This window comes from Rutidosis leptorrhynchoides, chromosome 2 (assembly GCF_046630445.1).
Source record: "Rutidosis leptorrhynchoides isolate AG116_Rl617_1_P2 chromosome 2, CSIRO_AGI_Rlap_v1, whole genome shotgun sequence".
NCBI classification, from domain to species: Eukaryota; Viridiplantae; Streptophyta; class Magnoliopsida; order Asterales; family Asteraceae; genus Rutidosis; species Rutidosis leptorrhynchoides.
In genome coordinates this window covers 555,540,001-555,551,827 of record NC_092334.1, presented here as the reverse complement: position 1 = coordinate 555,551,827, position 11,827 = coordinate 555,540,001, and the positions used below count along the sequence as shown (strand labels likewise).

At 28.6% G+C, this 11,827-nt stretch overlaps 1 long non-coding RNA gene across 9 annotated transcripts in view; it reads right to left on the bottom strand.

Annotated features, from left to right (window-relative positions):
* Positions 1-3,907: 3,907 nt before the first annotated feature.
* Positions 3,908-11,827, bottom strand: part of LOC139893087 (uncharacterized) — an 8,967-nt gene continuing 1,047 nt past the window's right edge. For 2 of the 9 annotated variants that reach the window (XR_011774326.1, XR_011774328.1), the window contains exons 3-5: positions 11,403-11,694; positions 4,650-6,567; positions 3,908-4,529 (exon numbers count right to left, since the gene is read on the bottom strand). This is a non-coding gene — a long non-coding RNA (uncharacterized lncRNA). The remainder of the gene's footprint in view (positions 4,530-4,649; positions 6,568-11,402; positions 11,695-11,827) is intronic. The other 7 variants (XR_011774334.1, XR_011774332.1, XR_011774330.1 and 4 more) reach the window with 7 other exon arrangements.

The following is an 11,827-nucleotide window of genomic DNA, read 5'->3' as shown; positions in this document are numbered from 1 at the left end:
TTTCTAAAAAGTTGTATAGGGTATGTGCTTATAAGGTTATTGGTGCGTGTGGAAGTTTAAAACTGGAATGGGCGGCCTTATTATAAACGCAACATGCATCGTGCGTGTTGCAGGTTACTTAATGCGCATCTACTAACAACGTTCTAGTTTGTCCGAGTGCTCCGTGTCCACGCATCACGCACGAGCATCCACGCATGATGCGTGGTGTGTGATGCGTGAACAGAGAGCATATATTACAATTTTCATTTTATATAGCATATTGTTGAAGAATTCCGGAAATAATGACATATTCACCAATTTTTTAATAAATATTGATTTGTCAACATAGTTACATTTGTCAACGCTACTGGGGGCCATTTATCTAAGCCCAAATATTGAAGTATTGAACATGACGGCTTGCGTTGTTTAGAAATAAGTGGCCGTATGGCTTAAAAAGTTGCAAAACAAAACAACATCCATAAAACGTCGGCATGTGCTTGTGTTTGACGGCCGCCGTTTTTTTTTTTTTTTTTTTTTTTTAGATCTGTAGGCTGTTTGGGATTTTAACTTTTAATTTACCAACAAAATCTGTTTTACTTATTATGAATAGTACTATTTAGTTTTTCACATTTCACAAACCTAACTCCATAACTTCCATTAAAATACAAATTGAACCCCCTACTTTATACCTATATTCTAAATTATTATTTATCTCATCACTAACACCAAAAATACTGAATAATAACACCCACCACGCTTTACAGACTTATACACTGCGCTCAAACAGTAGGACCCACATAGGTCACTACTGTGCTACAGTATTTTTATTTATTTATTTATTATTATTTAGTTTTTTTGGTCTCCAACGATAAAAGAAGCAACTTTCGTAAAAGGAACAACCCTTCAATGCTACCAAAAGATGTCGAAAAACATTCTTTTTTACAAACTTTTAAAAAAAAAAAAAAAAAACCCGAACGCTAAAAGAAGCAACTTTCACAAAAGGAACAACCCTTCAATGTTGGATGTCGAAAAAAATTACTGTATTTTTTACAAAATAGAACAAGACTTTTTTTTTTACTCGCATTCAAAACGGAGTCCCCGGCGCGAAACGATGGCTCCACAACTAGTTTTAACAAAAAGATAGAGAGGGGATGAATATAGATAGAAAAGATATTGGATATGGAGTTTGATGGTGCCAAAAGAAAAACACATGAGGATTTGACGACTACTAGGTGACGGATGAGTTTTGATCTTATTGATAAAATAAAAAACTGAACGAAATAATTTTGATCCCTCCGTATCATCGACCTGTAGCCGATTACCGGAGGATAACAAACATGAAACGGAAGCGGTAGGTCAGAGGCTTAGAAAACCTAGTCTGATACTATGTAAGACAATTGAATCCCTCATTATTATTGATTACATCCGTCCCTATTTATAGATTACATTACACCCTAGTAAACTCTAATCCCGTAAACGGGTCGGGCTAATACTAATAAGCCTAATATATTGTCCAATAGTATATATTAACAAATTTCTTATATTAACAAACTAGCTGGAGACCCGTAGCTGGAGACCCGCGACTTCGCGGGGTTATTTGACTTATTATTATCTAGTAATGCTTCAAATCAATGTATTACAGAAATATAGTAGCGTTGGATTTCACAAAACAACTAAAAATGTTTATATAGAGTATTACTAAAAACAAAACATGGTGGACATAAAAATAAAAGTTTTATCACACATTTGGTCTAGTTTCCCACAAATTATTTCAAGATTGTAGATGCTTCACATGTTTATAAAATGCATAAAAAGCGAGATCGTTTGTCTTAATGTGAATATAGTTAGTAAGTATTTGCCCGTAAATTATCTGCCTGCATGAAATTTATGTTGAATGAAAAAAGTTAGTAAGTATTTAAATAAATAATTTGATTGAACTATATATCGATTGTATTGAAGTCACCTGAGTTAAGTGCGAATTCGCGGGAATTGTTGAGGGGTGAATCTCCACTGTCTTATTAGAATCAATATATGTTACATAATACTTGTTAGGTTTATAATAACTCGATTCAGTTACTATAGTAGTGTTATGTGAGTTATAATCGAGAGAGAAGTAGTATAGATCAAGAGATGTTAAAATGGGTTAATTCGGTAATTTCATTTCAATATATACTAATTGACATCACAAATTTGGCCGTTTGGCCTAAAAAACTAAATTAAACGACACATAAAAAAAACAAATGGAACAAAACAAATTTACCCCCCAAAATTTTAGCAATATGCAACTTCACCCCCCAAAACAGGGGTACAAAATGTCAATTTTTTTTTTAATTAATAAACTCCACCCGATTTTTCAGAGAGTCATATCTTCCCGCTCGGTGCGAGTTAGATTTTTCCGAGACCACCGTTCAGCTCTAAAAAATCTCAAGAATCCAACGGGACTAACTACACGCGAAACGGATATCGTTAAAAAAACACTAAATAACGGGCCCTATATTCTCGCTCGGTGCGAGTTAAATTTTTCCGAGACCACCGTTCAACTCGAAATAATTTTACGAACACAACGCAACTAACTATACGCGAAACGGACATCGTTAAAAAATTTGGAACTAAAAGCAGCAACAAGAATAACAAAAAAAATCAATCCACGAATGTGATGGCTTTTATGAGAATAATATTAAATATTAATTATTCTTGGATTAAATGCGTAGCGTCTAAACATAACGAACACTGGTGAAGGTTAGTTTAACCACCACCTCTTGTTTTGGAAAATTCAAATCCCTTCCTTTTTGGAAGAAATCGGTTTTGATATATTCTCCAAAACAATTCCACCAGATCACAACTTTTACACACAACACATTCACAACTTCTAAACCTAAACAAATCGTCTCCGCTTTGCTCCTTATTGCCGCCGTACACCGCTACCAAGAACCACCACCTTCAACCCTAACTTATACAATTGTTTATTAGTGGTAGAACAGTTCAAGAGTACTGTGGTGTTATCGATAAGCTAATATTGCAAGTATTTGTGTAACGAATTCATACGGTATTGATTTTGATTTGAATATTTATCCCCTGCTCTAGTTGGAATTCTATTTCTTATGTGTCAAAATGTGTCGGGTTGGGTTGACCAGAGACCAACTAACCTCATGACCACCACTCATAGTTTCATATCTCATAACTATGATCTTTCTTCCCAACCCACTTTGCTCTCAAGACATCTTTCTAAGTTGTTTTTCTGATAATAGTCAAAGAAAGTTGCACTAAGAATGAAATTGTAGTATGAGTAGCAACTATTATGCTGCCCATTTTATTTTAATTATAACGGAAATAGATCAAATAAGGAAAAAGTGTTTTGACCGGCCCATGTTGGCATATTAGTTACAGACGTAAAATGGGTAACATGAACATGACCAGGAGCTTCCTGTGTACGTGAATGTTCTAAATAATTACAGAATGTAAAAGCGACCCCGTAATGATCTCATACTTAAACCTACATATATAAAAAATTGGGTATATGTTTTGATGTGTCATGGATCATGATCATGTCACAACATCCTATTTATCCTAATTGATCATGATTGAAATCATAACCAAAAACACCAAATGGGTCCTCGGTCAAAACAGATCCAAATCAACACAGAGTCAAAATAGACCCGAACCAGCCCAGGGAAAAAAGATGCAAATCATCCCATTGATATCTTATTTACCTTAACCTTGTTGAACTAAAATTCCTATTTCCTACATAAATAACCATTAAGAAATAAACTAATCAAAAACCAAGAAACAACAGCAGTGACTTTTCATTCCAAATACTTTGACTAATTTCGACTCTCTTAAGCCTCAAGTTCTAAAAAAAAAAACAGTGACACTATTGACTAACCAAAAGGACTAAAATCAGAACATGGACAGAAAACATTAGCCTAAACCCATTTGATTACCAATAGTCATCACATGAACATACTCCTCCTAAAAAATGATGAAACCTATTTAAATCGGTAAACAATAATCTCCGTTCCAGTAATTCGCAAATTACATAAAAGTTATGACAGTTAACACATATACTAATGTTCTTAACAACCCAAATCGCTTGTCTACACGACTTAAGTTCATCGTGCTTTAACACAAAAACAAACGCAAGTTTCTCGCTAAGATAATTTAGTTCCCTGTTCTAATCTTCCTCTTCTATATCCCTCATGACCAAATTAGTTTTTCTTACATAACCTAACCTCTTTAGATCTTTAACTAACTCCTCTAGATCATTGAAAAGTTTCTTTTTTTAGTGATGCAGCCCACCTGCACCAAATTCATGACCCGGGTCCCAATTTCAGTCTGGCTCAGACCAGGGTCCTTAACACCTAGCCCATTCATTTGCATTCTTATATCTATCGCTTCGTTGAGAGTACTGTTAAGAGTAATCTACATTGGATATTTGCACATAACCTGACGAATCATCAAAGGCCGAGATTGATTTCATACCACGTTTTGAGAGCCAATGGTGAAAAAGGATTCGAAGGGTAGAAATTACATCTTCATTTATCACCAATCTCCTAAAGCACATAGAATTAATAAGCAAACTACAAACGAAGATAATTACATACTGCAACCTAAATAGTGTAAACACAACAATCAAAAGGAAATCAACTGAACAGTTAGTTGTAGATAGACACCTGGGTAGACTAAAAACGCTCCTCATGAATAATAAACTTTATAGAAGTATTGTCCTCAATCGTCGAGGCGTCTTTTGTTATTCCCATTTAAGTAGCGACACCATCAGTAACGGCTGCACCAACTGCAGCAACAGTTACCTGGTGCAGCAACCTGCACCTTTGGTACAATGATTCTTAACGTTGTTAAGTTTCTAAGCGATTGTAACCACAAATTCCCCTAACAAAAGTCATTATATACCATGAAAATAACTACACACAAACAAATGATGTTAAGGATTACCTGTAAACCTAATAAGCAAGTGACGCAACGAGGATCAACAACATTTTAGCAAAGCCGTAAGGAGAACGAAATGGAAAAAATGAAACCCTAACCTTTATATGAACGTTGTCGATTACCGGCAATTATAATAACAAGACTTCGCACGTAATTAAACACTGCAAAAATTCTTTTATAGCCTAACCTCCATGAACTTCTTTGAAAGAATCTATAGAACAACATCAATCACTTGAAAATCTGTATATAACCAATTCAAATTAATACATATTATTCACAACTATACATATTTTTCAAATCAACACATACTAATCCGAAATTGCAAGAACATAAGCAGCATAAAATAGATCCAAAATAGAAAGAGAACGAACCAGATTAGATCATTGAATTGCTCGATCTTCAGTAAGGTCCGATACATAAGTAATTGGGTCAAATAATGTACGTGTTTTTTTAAACCCAAATAAAAGTACATGTGAGAATTATCAACATCCTCTTACTAAATACATACAATATTTGATTCAAAACCTGCTATAAACCAACCTTCACATAGTCGATTCATTTATAGTCGATTACAACCATCAACAGTGATATTTCAGTGTATTGATTGTTTAATTCATTTTTCCTAAGTAATATATAACATTGTTATAAACTGACCAATGAGCACGTGGTTAGTAAAAAATAATGTTCAAATAAAAGATACTTCTAATAAAACCTGGAATTCTTGCTTCATATTCAGTTCAAACCCTCATAGAACACAAAGAGCAGGTTCAAAGTTTGTGAGTAAACTTTTCCACCTCAAAGTTATTGAACGATCTTCAAAACTGTATAGACAGAAAGAAACATAATCACACATTAACACAATAAATACTTTATCACAAAATCAGTTTTATTACAGATCAATATCAGTTTTATTACGATCTTCAGTACAAACCCTCATTTAACACAATCCAGTTCATGTATTACAGATCAATATCAGTTTTATTTATTCTGACATGATACACAATAATGTAACTTAATATTAAAATATGTAAAAAAAATGTGAGGAAAACATACTACGTTCCTACATCTAATGTCAAACCTTTGCTTTCAGTCCCAGTTGAGCCATAAGAGCTGCAGCAGCATTACCTCATCGTATCGATATATGGTTCAACCTTCACCAACAGCCTTTTCTGCTGGAGTTCAAGATCGATCGTCAAATGACGTAACTTTTACTTTATTAGCAAATAGTGATCACAAAAACACTCTTTAAACATCCAAAAAGTAAACAACTTGGGGATTAAAGGTCAACTTACCTACATCAGGTCAATCCTAACCACAAAAACACAGAACAATGAATTTAGTTAATGAAATGCCCCGTTCATATACATTATAAACGATTCACAATAGTTGATTACATCGCGAGGTATTTGACCTCTATATGATACATTTTACAAACATTGCATTCGTTTTTAGAAGACAAACTTTCATTTCATCGAAAGTTGACAGCATGCATACCATTTCATAATATATCCAACTATAATTGACTTAATAATAATCTTGATGAACTCGACGACTCGAATGCAACGTCTTTTGAAATATGTCATGAATGACTCCAAGTAATATCTCTAAAATGAGCAAATACACAGCGGAAGATTTCTTTCATACCTGAAAATAAACATGCTTTAAAATGTCAACCAAACGGTTGGTGAGTTCATTAGTTTATCATAATCATTCATTTTCATCATTTTAATAGACCACAAGATTTCATATATTGACACGCGTAACTTGCGAATTAAAATTCATTCATATGGTGAACACCTGGTAACCGACCTTAACAGGATGCATATAGAATATCCCCGTCATTCCGGGACTCACATCGGACATGATAAATCAAAGTACTAAAGCAGTTCAAATTCTCTGACTGTGGCTAGTTAGTGCCCATAGATCTATCTTTAGGATTCGCGTCAATTGGTGGCAATTATCATAAACACCAATTCTTAGGCTACCAAGCTAAAAAGGGGCATATTCGGTTTGATAATCCAACCATAGAATGTAGTTTCGATTACTTGTGTCTATTTCGTAAAGCATTTATAAAACCAGCGCATGTATTCTCAGTCCCAAAAATATATATTGCAAAAGCATTTAAAAAGGGAGCAAATGAAACTCACAATACGATATTTTGTAGTAAAAATATTCATACGACGGAACTGAACAATGCAAGGTTGGCCTCGGATTCACGAACCTATATCATTTGTATGTATATATTAAAACATATAATCGTAACTGAACAAATTTATTTATTATATCCCTAATTTATATATTATGTATATGTATATTTAATTTGTGTATATATTCAAAATAGTTAATATTTATATAGTTATATTAATATATCTATTTATTATATATATGTTTAGTATTCTAAAAAAAATATCAATAATTTGTTATATGTAAGTATTTATATAAGTAATGTTAATATTTTTGATATATAGTTAAATGAAATATTAATACAATTATAGTATATGAAATATGTATTTATTTTTTTTTATGTACAAAATATATATTTGTAAAAAAAAAATGATATTTTTAATAATAATGATTTACTACTACTACTACTACTACTACTACTACTACTAATAATAATAATAATATAATAATAATAATAATAATAATAATAATAACTTTATTAATAATGAAAATAAAAAAAATGATATTGTTAATAATGATACTTATGTTAATAATAATAATAATGCTAATAATAATAAAAATAAAAATGATACTAATACTAATGTTAATGAAGATAATATTAATTTGTATTGTTTTAAAAATAGTAATAATATCCTAATCATAATAATACGTATATCAATATTACTAATACTAATAATAATAACACTAATAATATTTAATGATGTTACTTGGTAACAAAATGATAATAATATTAATATTATTTATAATTGTAATTATATTCATAATAAATAATAATAATAACTAACACTTATTTTAGCATTACCAATAATAATAATTATAATACTTGTTAATAATAATAATAATAACTAATGATAACAATACTAATAATAACGGTAGAAATAATATTTATATTTATATTACTAATAATAACAATAACAATAACAATAACAATAACAATAACAATAACAATTAACAATTAACAATTAACAATTAACAATTAACAATTAACAATTAACAATTAACAATAACAATAACAATAACAATAACAATAACAATAATAGAAGTAGAAAACTACCTCAAGTGAAATGGGTTCCAAAAAAAATATGACAGCCCTTGGACTCGAACCCGTAACCACACGCTAACCCGAACACCCTCTCAACCAACCCTCCGTTCCTTTCTTTCTGTTGGAATATAGAACCCAATTAATTTTAACCCGATATTAACTGACTAAATTTTCTTCTTCATCTTCACCATTGAAAACTAACTCAGAATCAAACCATTGCAAACAACAATTTATCTCTTTGATTTTTGAATTCTTAAACAATACCGAAACGACCCATTTTAATTGTTTGAATTAATTAAAACAGATAGAAAAGAATAAAATAAAAAAACCTGCTGTATCGAAAATAAAAATATAAGAACTCAAAAATTGAATTCGATTTCTGGAAAGTTTTAGTCAAAAATTATAACGTCAAACATGTTTCAAATCATCTCTATAAAGTTTCTGGATCATCAATTGATCATAAAACATCATATTAAATTCGAATTTTCTCAAGAACGATCCTGTTGACTTTTATTTCTAAAACTTTGACTTGAAAATTCGTACTCGATATTACGAATTGGGTTATGAGATTTTGCAGATAGTTGGAAAAGATCAATCCTAACAACTCTACATTTATAGATTTTTGAATTTCGTTTGAATTTGAGTTTTGAAAAAAAAAAAAATTAAGAACAGGTGAACGAACGGGTTCTTCTCTTTCTCCCTGATTTTTTTCTGGTTTTTCTCCAATTAACTGCAGCTAATAACAATATATAACCTATAATATTAATCTAGATCGAATAATTGCAGCAGTAAGGTGATATGATCGATTTGTTATGTTGTGATGGTGGGGATCGACTATAGAGTCACGAGCAGAGGAAAAACAAAAGAGTAAAATAATAATAAAAAATATAGAGAAATCAGATTCTGTACGCGTTTATATATATAAAACTGTTGTTATCTGTATTTATCTGAATTATCTGTACACTTGCATTTATATATCGGTATTTCTATATTATAGTTAATTAATCATATTAATTAATACATATAACAATAATAATAATAATAATACTCTTAATATTGTAAATAATAATAATAATAATAACTATAATTATAACAATGATTTTTAATGTTAATAAAAAGTAAATAATATTAATAATAATAATAGTATTAATACTAGTTATAATTTTAATCAATCTTAACATTTATATTTAAAATCTTTATTTTAATAACTATAGTCTTTTAATTATAATTATAATTATAATTATAACAATGATAATATTAATAATACTAATATTAATGTTAATACCAATAATAAAAACAAAAGAGTAAAATAATAATAAAAAAATATAGAGAAATCAGATTCTGTACGCGTTTATATATATATAACTGTTGTTATCTGTATTTATCTGAATTATCTGTACACTTGCATTTATATATCGGTATTTCTATATTATAGTTAATTAATCATATTAATTAATACATATAACAATAATAATAATAATAATAATAATAATAATAATAATAATAATAATAATAATAATAATAATAATAATAATAATAATAATAATAATAATAATAATAATAATAATAATAATAATAATAATAATAATAATAATAATAATAATAATAATAATAATAATAATAATAATAATAATAATAATAACTATAATTATAACAATGATTTTTAATGTTAATAAAAAGTAAATAATATAAATAATAATAGTATTAATACTAGTTATAATTTTAATCAATCTTAACATTTATATTTAAAATCTTTATTTTAATAACTATAGTCTTTTAATTATAATTATAATTATAATTATAATTATAATTATAACAATGATAATATTAATAATACTAATATTAATGTTAATACCAATAATAAAAATGATGTAATGATAATGTTACAACTATATTTTACGTGTAATTAAATTTAATATATTAGTATTTCATATTATTGATTATGTTATATAACTATTTAATATACATTTCATAACAACTTATATTGAATTTTATACATTCTAATATATTACAATATACATTCAACAATTATGTATAGTATCATATATATATTTATATTCATATACATATATATATTTTAACTATTATATATGAAATTATGTTTTTAAATATTGAGTAATTAACTATACTAACTATGTATAAATTAATTCAAAATATACATTTAATACTTTGTTAACGTTGACAAATTATATTCAAAATCATTTACATTCAGCATACTCTTTATAATAACTAAACAGTTTTAAATAAAAAAAACTTTAAGTTATCTTTTATATAACTAAATCACATAATAGTTTAATTTATAATATATAATTATTATTTATATATACATTTTATATATAATACAATATTATAATAATTTATACATATAAATCATATATATTTATAGCTTCATTTTAAATTACCCTTTATTATTTTGTATCTTATTTTACATTTTTAATTCTAATATTTAAATTATAATTTATAATTTCAAATCATTATATATACTTACATTTATATATATATATATATATATATATATATATATATATATATATATATATATATATATATACATACATATATACACATATTTATATACACATAAATGTTCGTGAATCGTCGAGCAAGGTTAAAGGGTATTTGATTACATGAATATAATTCCAAAGTTTTCGAGACTCATTAATACAGACTTTGCTTATCGTGTCGGAAATATATAAAGATTAAGTTTAAATTTGATCGAAAATTTCCGGGTCGTCACAGTTAAATTCTATATACACACTATATCACAGTGACCAGCAAAATTCAAGATTTTATGAAAGCCACATACAAAACACTTCACTGAGTTAAATCTATATTCATACAAATCACATTAGCACACAAAACAACCCATTGACGTAAATCCAATATTCATTGAATCACATATATTTCATTATGTAAAAAAAATTCAATTTTTCAAGAAACCCACATACAATCCACGGTAAATTAAATACCTAATTGAGCAATAATCTAAATTCATACAAAATCACACTGATTTCAGCAAGATTATAGATGAAGAAAAGCTTTAAGGTACCCTTAATAAAGTCCACAACACAGAACATATCCAATTGAGCTAAAACCTACATTCATACAAAATCACATTGATTTATGTGAACAATGATAATGTGTGAATATCAGTTGCTTCAATGACATAAAATGCTACATCATGAAATGACCAGTTCTAAGTTCATAGCTTCACCAAAAAAATGAGATCTTGCAATTTAGAGGGGGTACTTACTGGTAATATTGGATGATCAAAAGCCAACTATTACCTCTTCATGGGTCATCACTACCAAATCGAATGCTGCCCACTTAGCGGAATCTACAAAATGTATCAAAGAAGTTAATTATAATTTTGATTGTAATTCATCCTTAAGTTTCTTTCTAACCTCTAGAGGACCGTTACTTTCATCCAGCGTGATTTCACGATCACATTATTCAATCAACCTAAGGATAGATATATCAAATGGCAGCCATCTTTAAAGCAGATATCACTTCATTGGGCATATGCAAATAGCTTCTTGAAGATTCTGAAGATGTATCATTTTAACATATTCACTTTAAATATTTGTACATATTCTGAAGATATCACTTTAAATATTTGTATCACACATTCACCATAAACTAACAATCTTTATTAATCTGTAAACTGTTAGAGATTTT